The sequence below is a fragment of the Dermacentor variabilis genome, chromosome 10 (assembly GCF_050947875.1).
Source record: "Dermacentor variabilis isolate Ectoservices chromosome 10, ASM5094787v1, whole genome shotgun sequence".
NCBI lineage: Eukaryota > Metazoa > Arthropoda > Arachnida > Ixodida > Ixodidae > Dermacentor > Dermacentor variabilis.
The window spans coordinates 74,237,507-74,246,761 of record NC_134577.1 but is presented as its reverse complement, the minus strand read 5'-3'; positions in this window follow the sequence as shown (position 1 = coordinate 74,246,761).

The window sequence follows — 9,255 nt, the reverse complement described above, 5'->3', positions numbered from 1 at the left end:
CTTGGCTTATAATCACTTTTTTTTTCTTTTTCATAAACTGATTCTTGCTTCCGCCAACAGTTCTGCTAATATGAAACAACGGCGGAACGGCACACGTCAGATGCATCGCAAAAAAAAAAAATAAAAAAAAAAACTCCTGACAGTATACATTGCAAGAATGATCCCCAAAAAGGTCATTTAGGCAACGGCTGATCTGCTTATTCCATTTGTCGCAATATGGCATGCGCATGCAATATAACCCGGGCACTGATACACTGATTTATGCTAACGTTTGTGGATACGAAGTATAGTAACGGGGTCACGAGAAGTGAATGGTAAAACTGGTGCAATTTTCTTGCGCGCATGTGCTTTTTGTTCAATCCGTGCCCTACGTAGATTATTGAGTTCCAACGTGCCGAAACTCACACCCTCATTAAAAGTACAACTATTCCTCAAAAAAGGGAAAGTGTCACGGGCCGAAAAATTCGCTCTAGCGGGCTTTCTACAAACCCTGGTTCTGTTTAACGGCGATCATCGTGGAAATCACCCGGGGCGTGCTCACCCAGTGCCAAACCGCACATCAGCTCAACCACTGGCAGGCGCGGACTTCGCTGAATGATGATTCGCGGATGCTTCAGTCGAACGCTTGTGTGCGCGGCGGCAGATAGCGAACGACGAGCACAGGTGCGTGGATATGTAGATCGTTGGGCAGAAGGTCAGCCTCTCCTATGCTACACTCCTCGCCCACCTTGGACTCCGCTCATTAGATGAGCCAACTATTATCGATCTTCTAATGTCTCTCATTTGCCTATACCTTAAGCATGGTTTTCTGATAACTGCGAAGTTTAAGCGCCTGCGATATTCGATAAAAGCTTTAGCTATGGAAGCCTAATGTGATACACAATTACTGCCTTGTGAATAACAGCTTAATGGTCGTAGCAGGTATATTCGTGAAAGGAGGATTCGCCATGGACCTAGTGGCAGCGGCATTATGTTGCAGTCAAGCGGAGAGCAGCTTCTCCCATCTCATTATTTCGTTCCAAAACACTTATCTCGCGTCGTCAGCTGTGACGCACTGGCAATCAACTCATTGCTCCGGTCTTCTTCCTTGGTAGGCTGTCTTCAGAAGAACGCTGCAAACAAAAATTAAAGAATAAAAGAAACTGCTCACGGCGATACGATTCGAAACATGAAAGAAACGAAGGGACGTAGTTTGGTGCTTCATTGGATCGCCTCGAAATGGTGAAGGAAAAAAAAAACACGAAATTTGTGCCGAGCTATACCGAATGCAGTGAAAAAAACAAACAACCTTTCGTATCTATACCCTGCGGAGCCGCCAAAGGGTCTTTGATAAGTGACCGTTCACGTGCCACAACACCTTTCGGATCGATGCAATGATCGAGAACGTGGCTCTATGCGAGCGAGATAAAAAGCAGAGTGAGAGTCGCCGCGACTGCTCGCACAGTGGGTTTTCTATAGCAGTGCGATGGAATCGACTAGAGACTGTCGGGGTGTTTCAGAAGGGGGTCCCTGCTTCGGTGGCAGACTTTTGGCGTCCCGCAGCATGGCAGGAAGTATTTTACTTTCTCTTTGTTTTTTTCTTCCTTTCTGCCTACGCATTTCTCTGTTTTGCAATCCCATAGACGTTTGTTCCCATCCTTGATGCGCACAAAAGCTCGCACGAATGATGCCGGGGTGGGGAAAATGGCGGCGCTTTGAACGACGGTGCCACTTTATTACCGTCGGGCGTCTTTGTGACAGGGCTGCGGCAAGCGGCTGTAACTGCATCGATGCGGGAGGCTAAAAATACCCACGCGAGACTCGGTTTGCGTGGCCAGGGTCGAAGTGATCGCCATTTATAAGCCTTAGCGCAACGAAGGCTATTGTTTTCTAGACAACCACCACGACCTTTTTCTAAGTTTCACTCAAGCGCAATATATAACCTCGTTCTTGGAGAGGTGTTGTATTGAGCAGTGCGATCGTTTACTACATAGAGGGGGCAACTTGAAGAAGAATCCGAACGCTGCTCGTGTGGTCCTTATCCACAACGCAAGTAACAAATTAATAAATACTAAAGAATCCGAGAGCACTTAAGCACATCGTATGAGTTGTGGAGTCGGAAGCAATAAAGTCCAATCGCCCGCCGCTGGGTGGTCCTTCGAGTTATAAACCCCTCGGGGGCAAGCAAGCGCGCTGAGACGCCTGGCCAGGTTTAACCCTGTGGTTAAGACGCTAGGCTTCTGAGTGTGGGGCCGTAGGTTCAAAACTCACTCCCACCAACGTTTTTTTTTTCCTTTCGAATTGATTCAGTTTCTTTTTGTATATTTAAACATTAATTTCTTTATTGCGATTGCCTTGAAGCAGTTTCAGCGCCGGCGAGAGTATGCGCTGTCTTAAGTGGACGCATAATTGTTTTCGTTAATTTACTTAACGTTTAGGCATCGCAAGGATGAAAAGATGCGATCCTGGCGCATAGATTTACTGCATGTGGAGATGTTCAATGTTGCTCAGTGATATATGGCTAATGGTTTCCAGATTCATTTCAGGTAAACATTTGCTTAGCATGCGTATATGCAAGGAAGAACGTTTAATCTATTGTTGGCAAGTGTGGCGTTGGATACAAATGAACTTCAACAGCCTTTCCATTCCCAGAAAAAGAACAAGAACTTGTGACCATCAAATAATATTTCATTTTGTAAGGTTCTATAGGTGCACTGGATGTTACTTGACGCTGCTTGTCAAGAATGAAAGGGATAAGACAAGGATGCGTCTCATACATTAGTCATACTGTCAGAAATGGCACGTTCGTTAAAGAACCATGCAAAGACTCATTTATTTTAGAGAGAATAGTGAAAATTTTTAAGTGTATGTTGGTAGTTATAGTATTGTAATGAAGAAGAAGAGCACAAGAACAGGGCCAGCCAGATCGTCTCTTCCATGCCTGCTGTGCAACCAGTGGGCCAGCCGGATCGCCAGTGCTTGGCACGAGTGTGAGCCGTTCGGGCAATCAGCTGTTCCTGCTCTGCGTCACCTGCCTCCTCGGTTACGAAGAGATGTTACCCTCGGAAGTGTTCAATGCACTCATTACAGTATAGTTGAATGGCTGCAGCTAGTTCGTACTGTATATCGAAAACGGTGGTGCAAGGACACATACAAGATATAGAGAGAAGTCCTTGCAGAAGGACAAAGCGGACGGACTTAAGCCCCTTAAACTTCGTAAAGTAGCGACACTTTCCCCATCCACCTTCACTCGTCCTCATTTCTCCTCTCTTTCACGCTCCCTCCTCGATCGTGGCGCCGCCTACACTGCTCGAGCGTAGCAAGGGCGCCAACATGCGCTCCTCGCCACTCCGTAGACGCTTCTCGAGCAAAAATGGCGCTGATGCACGGGGCGAGGGCCCACGTGATACTATTAGTCCAATAGCGACCGGCGTCGGCCTAGGCCAGAGGGCGCGAGGAGGAGGCGGCATTCTTCAAAGCGTGGCAGTGCTCTACGAAGTTTAAGGGGCTTTAAGGGAGACGAGCCTCGTTTATTTGCCTTCTCTTTTCGTCCTTATGTCTCATTCTAGTGCCGTTTTCAAAAACTGTGCGGCCACCTGCTACGTCACAAAGCATCGTTTTACGTATAGCGCGAACAAACAGATTAAGCATTCATAAATAGATGAGGCCTAGAAACATAATCACAAACCCTTGCCTCAATTTTTCAGCGCGATATTCAAATTCAGATGGGTTTTTTTGGAATCTCTGTTCCGTATTAAAGGCAGTAGAGAAACTGCCCTAGATGAGAATACAAAAATAACAAAGAGCTATTGATTATTATTATATTCTGTTGCATTTTTCTATAGTTTCAATCTCTAATTTCATTTCTTTTTATATTGAGGAATTAATTTTTCTGTTTTCTACAGTAATGGGCTTATTTTGAATTATTACTCCCGGCAGAACCATTCGCTGGAAACTGCGATCTGTCCTTTGTGACGAAACATAATGACGGCACAATGTGCAGCGTGGTTTGCATAGCTGCTGTAATTAACAGTCTGCCATACTTCATTTCTATGTTGCCGGGAACAAGATATATGAAACATTTATTTCGTTTTAGCTTTTGAGAACTAATGTCTCGAAACTGGAGCAAGAGAGAGTGCCTAGCCAGAAGTTATACGTATTTATTGAGAGACTTCAATTCTTCAATTTGAATGCGCCTCCTTCAGTCCTTTTTTATAATGGCAATTATTGGATTATCGTAAATTGAAATGCTGCGACGGTTATCGGAGTAATCGGGATGTCCGCCGCTGCCATAAAATTTAGTAAAAGAAATATAAGTTCTTCTCCAATCCCAACGAATGAAAAAAATTGCAAAGGAAATAACACTTTCATCGCATGAACTCGGACAGCCTCCGCCTGTTTCTGAAAATAACACTTCACATTGGTGATTAAAACTCGTGTACCGTTTCCTCACATGTCTTTGCTTGCACTACAATGCTATAAATTTATCCAACGCGCGAGCGCGCGCGCACGCACACACACACGCAAACACACACACACACACACGCACGCACACACACACACGCACGCACAGGCACACACGCACGCACACGCACACGCACACGCACACGCACACACACACAGCATCTTTGAACGCTCTTCATGAACCACTTCAACAGAACTGACAGAGACAATCGCATGTGATAGCAGTGAGTGTCGTCTAGCGTAAATAACACCACATTAAGCTGCCGGCGAAAGATTTTATCGTAATTTTTTTTGTCAAAATGTGTGGCATGTATTCTTGCCACCATGACGCACGCTCCACGGCACGCAATTCAGTAATCTTAAACGGGCTTGGAAATCGAGCATCGTAAAGCCAACGAACGGAACTTTGTCGGAGACATTTAGGCTCCAGAATTACTTCGCTATGTCATCCAAGCGTATTCTTTACCACCCGAGCTTTCACAACGATGTTGGAACCCACTATTTCCTCCTGGGTTTTGAAAACAAAAAGAGACGATAAGAAGTCCCCAGGAACTAGCACCTAAAAAAAGTGCAGTAACTGCTACTTGTAGTGCGGTGTGTCGATTGCAGGCGGTGTTCGTGAAAAAAAAAAGGATAGAAAAAGGAAATAAAAAGTTGAGTTGGCGAAGGGAAACGATAACGCGAAGCTCGAAGCGAAAGTGCTTCCCGAGAGAAGAAGGAGGGGGGGAGGGGCAAGTCTAAATGTCTGCGGTGCGTCCTCCTCCCTGGGGGCACACGTGACTCAAGGAATGCGGCCATCCCATCGCTGTTCGCTTGACTGCCTGCTCGGCTGGAGATTTGATGCGCGTCTCTCTGCCGCCTGCGCGTGCGCCTTGTGTACGACTACGCACGTTGCACGGTATATACGTATACTTGCTGTTGTGCAGGAGTGCCGTACATCTTGAAGTGAAAATACGAAGAACTGGAGGAAGGGGGAGGGGGGGTGGTGGTGCTCTGTTGTCCCGACGGAGCTGCTTCTTTTTCCCCGTTGTGGCAGGAACTGCTGAGGAAGTGCTGTGAGAGCCGATGTGCGTCGTCGCTGGAGGTAGTGCTCTCGCGGATATATGCCTTCTCGGGGTTCAGGCCTATGCGCTTTACGTTTGCGTGTCCCGAACGACACCCTCGCGTCCTTCTCAGGTTGAACGTCCTCGTTGAGATTCCATGCGAAGTGTCCGTCTTGGTGCTTCCTTGTTTGGAGTTTTCTTCTTCTTTTTTTTTCAGCGTGAATGGCGAAAAAAGAGAAAGAAAGTACTTGTTTATCGCACATCTTTCAGTAGCAGCTCATGCGCTGCCAAGAGCAACCGTCTTTGAATAAAGCGGTTTGCGTGAGAGCTAGGCGCGCTAAGCTCCAAATAAATTAATGGCGCAGCGGGCGGCATTTCGGATGTAGGCAAAATAAAACCCGCATTTGAGTAATGCTAGTTCCTTTTCAAAAGCATATTTCTTTTTTTTTTGTCAGGGTCAAGGACACACCGGAGCGGGTAGTCCGTAAATGGCTCAATTTAGCAGTGGCGAAAGGTTACGTGACTTTTTATAACGTTTTCCTCGAATGCATTAGCATAGGGAATGAAAACGACAGAAGCTAGATGGTGGTTAAAATCTCCGTCTGGTTTTGTGAAAGTAAGGACGGATGAGCAGGTCAATGTTCTTTCTCGGCACGTCAACTTTGCACTTAGGATCCTTTCCTAAAAAAATCGCACATTCAAAAAGAGCTCACAATGACACTATAGTAAAATATTTACGAAATAAATAAAAATTCATCTCAACACAAAGCGCATGCTAAGGTCAGACAATTGCAAACCAGTTCAGCGGAATGGCGCAAGGTGGAGGCACTGTCATGAACAGGGAAAAATTCTCATCCACCCGAGTGTAGCACACAGCTATACAGAGGAGACCCTTACGGGTTTCTCAGGAAGAAAGCTTCACAGTTTATGAAAAAAATTCGTCCTGGAGAATATCAAATGTTTCCTCAACTGCGAAGCATTTTTTTTTTGCTGACAATCCCGTATGGGTTTCCTTTGAAGCTTCGTGGGGCACTCGGGTAGATGACAACTTTTCTCTTTTACGAAGGTCAGACTAGTAGAGATTGGATCTCATCAGCGTGATGCTCAATGAGTGAAGAAAAATTGAAGAAAGCAGCACTTGCAGCGCGCTTCTGGATAGAATTCATATTGCGATTGAGTGAACTAGCATCACGTTTCTCAGCCTTCCTAATAGTGTTGCTGGGGTACTGCTTGATCACTTGTTCTATGCAGGAGGGCTAAGTTAGTGAAGTAGATTCGCACAGTTGGCAATATCCGTCAAGCTGAGTACAGAGCAAATATCCTTATATGCGAATAAATTGTAGCAGGGCACACAATGCAAAATAGCGAAAGAAATAAAACGACGCGTTTCTCTCAGCTGTAGATATTTTTGTGTGCGCTGCTTTAACCTATCATATTGACCGCAAATAAAGCACGGGGACAGAGAGAACACATAAATAAGCTGTTTATGTGTTCTCTCTCTCTGTCTCCGTCTTTTATTTGCGGTCAATATGATATGCAGTAAACACAAACTAGGCCAATGTGAAGTTCTTCTGCTTTAACATAGATGAGCCCTCGCCTACTAGCCGAAATGATATGGCGTGTTTATGAAAAATTTCTTTTTGTACAAGTGCGCGACGTCGCGGCAATGGGTTAGGCGGTAGTGGAATATGAAAACGTTTGTACAGCTATATTTACTAGGTGTCTGTAAAAATCAAGGCACTGCTGTTCGAAAGGAAGCGTCAATACTCAACGTTCTTAAAATTGGGCGAATCTGTGTCCTACTCTGTAAAGGTGCTGGTGTTCACATGTCCCATTCGCCAGTATAGAAACATTACTATAAATGTGCACTGTGGTATTTTAGCAAACCTCCTGTGCATTGCACTTTAGCAAACTGGTCTAGCAATTGTAGCGAGTTATACTTGGCGTGGAAAAGTTGTATTACAATATGCGAAGCCGTTGTTGCCCACTGTGCGTTTTCACAAGTGCGTACGATTCTCCGGAACATCCGTTTTGGGAGTGGAACATTGTCTTTTTTTGCGGTTCCTGTGTGCTTAATTTTTAGCAGAAGAGCAAAAAAAAGACGTTTTATGGGCTTGGGCCATCAACTTCATAGACGAGCTGGATATTTCACACACGGAACATGATGCCAATAAAAATAAGCTACATGCTTACGCAGTGTCCCTGATTCAGATATAGGTTAAATTGTAGCTTTGATGTACCTAAGAAGCATCACAATCACTGAATACGAAGCATTAATCATCGATCGGTGAAGGTTCCAAGAAACCGGAGCTTAAGTCGAAGCATGTGCTCGCATAGCTTCCTTTGTTACCCAGGGTGCTGCTTCAAGCCGTTAGCAGTAGAACAACCAGCGGACCTCTGCTTAGCCAAGAATTTGCATGGAGCAATATGAAGCGCTGGCCCTACGGCTTGGTGACGGTTTGACACATTCATTGTGCTTGTCATGTCATCTGACAAATGCGTTGGTGCTTTACCGCAATCACGACGAAAGCCCGAGCGATGAAATTCGCATTTCTATTTCTTTCAGCGTTTGTTTTCGCTACCTCAGAATGTGGGACGCCAATTCCGAAGAACGATCTGCAGTTCTCTTCATGGGAAAAACAATGACGATAACTTTTTGTTACCCAGAACCTTTAAAAAATACAACTTAGGAGCTCAAACAACATTGTGTTTTTCGTCTCGTAAATTCTTTCTGTGGAGCAATCACAATCGGGAATGGTAATGTCATGATGTCGTGACGAAGAAGAATAGAGCAGTGCCTCTTGCGTGAGTTAAGGAGTTAGCACTCTTTTTGGGGGATTGGGAGGCGGAATTGTACATCAAAATATCAAGTAGTGTTCAAAGCACAATGATAGTGGCAAGCACCACCGTCGAAATTTGATCTTTGGGCCCAGCACGTCGGCTGTTTATTACACGACTCATCGTAGCTTCCAGCGTAAACACTCGTGCTCGCGCGATGTCCGGAATGTAGAAGACTATTCGCGTCGTGCACGGAAATTAATTAAACAAGGTTCGCCAGCTATAGAATCGGCAATGAAATTTCAAATAGTTGCGGTACATGAAGGTGTGTCTTGTGTGAAGCCACGAATTTGATCCGGTCAGAAATGGTCATGGGAAAATATGCTGCCCATGTCGATATATTTAGGATGATAAAGCCGAAAGGCCTGTTCTCGGTGAAACGTGGTAATTGGTGTCTGAATTGCGCTTTGGGTCTCTAATTGATAATGAGCACCTCCGCTTGTCCAGCCGCCTTGACAAAAAAAAAATTAATCCCGATCAAGTACTATCCTCGGCATAACTACAAACATTCCACTTTCACCAGAACGGCCAATCACTGAAGGCGATAGCAAGGTGTCAGGTAATTCCAAGAAGTAAGGCTCGTAGTTTTATTGATGGCATAAATTTTAGTAAACATTCGCTCATTACCTAAGCACATGCTGTGCCACGCGCCCAAGGGCATACCTGAAGAGAGTCCACTCTACACAGGTCGAAACAGTAGCACGATGCGCGAGACCAGGATGACAGCGGAGAGCGCGCGCGCAGGTTCCAATGGGAACATTTCGTGCCCCCCCCCCCCCCCGCAACCATTCGCCGTGCCGCACCTGATAAACACAGAAGATCACGTGACCTTCAAGAGTGCTCTAGCGGGAAGCCAGCGCAAAAATCAAAGCACCTGCAGTCTCCTCCCCTTAGCTAGCACGCTCGCTAGCATTCGCTAGCACGCTCGCCC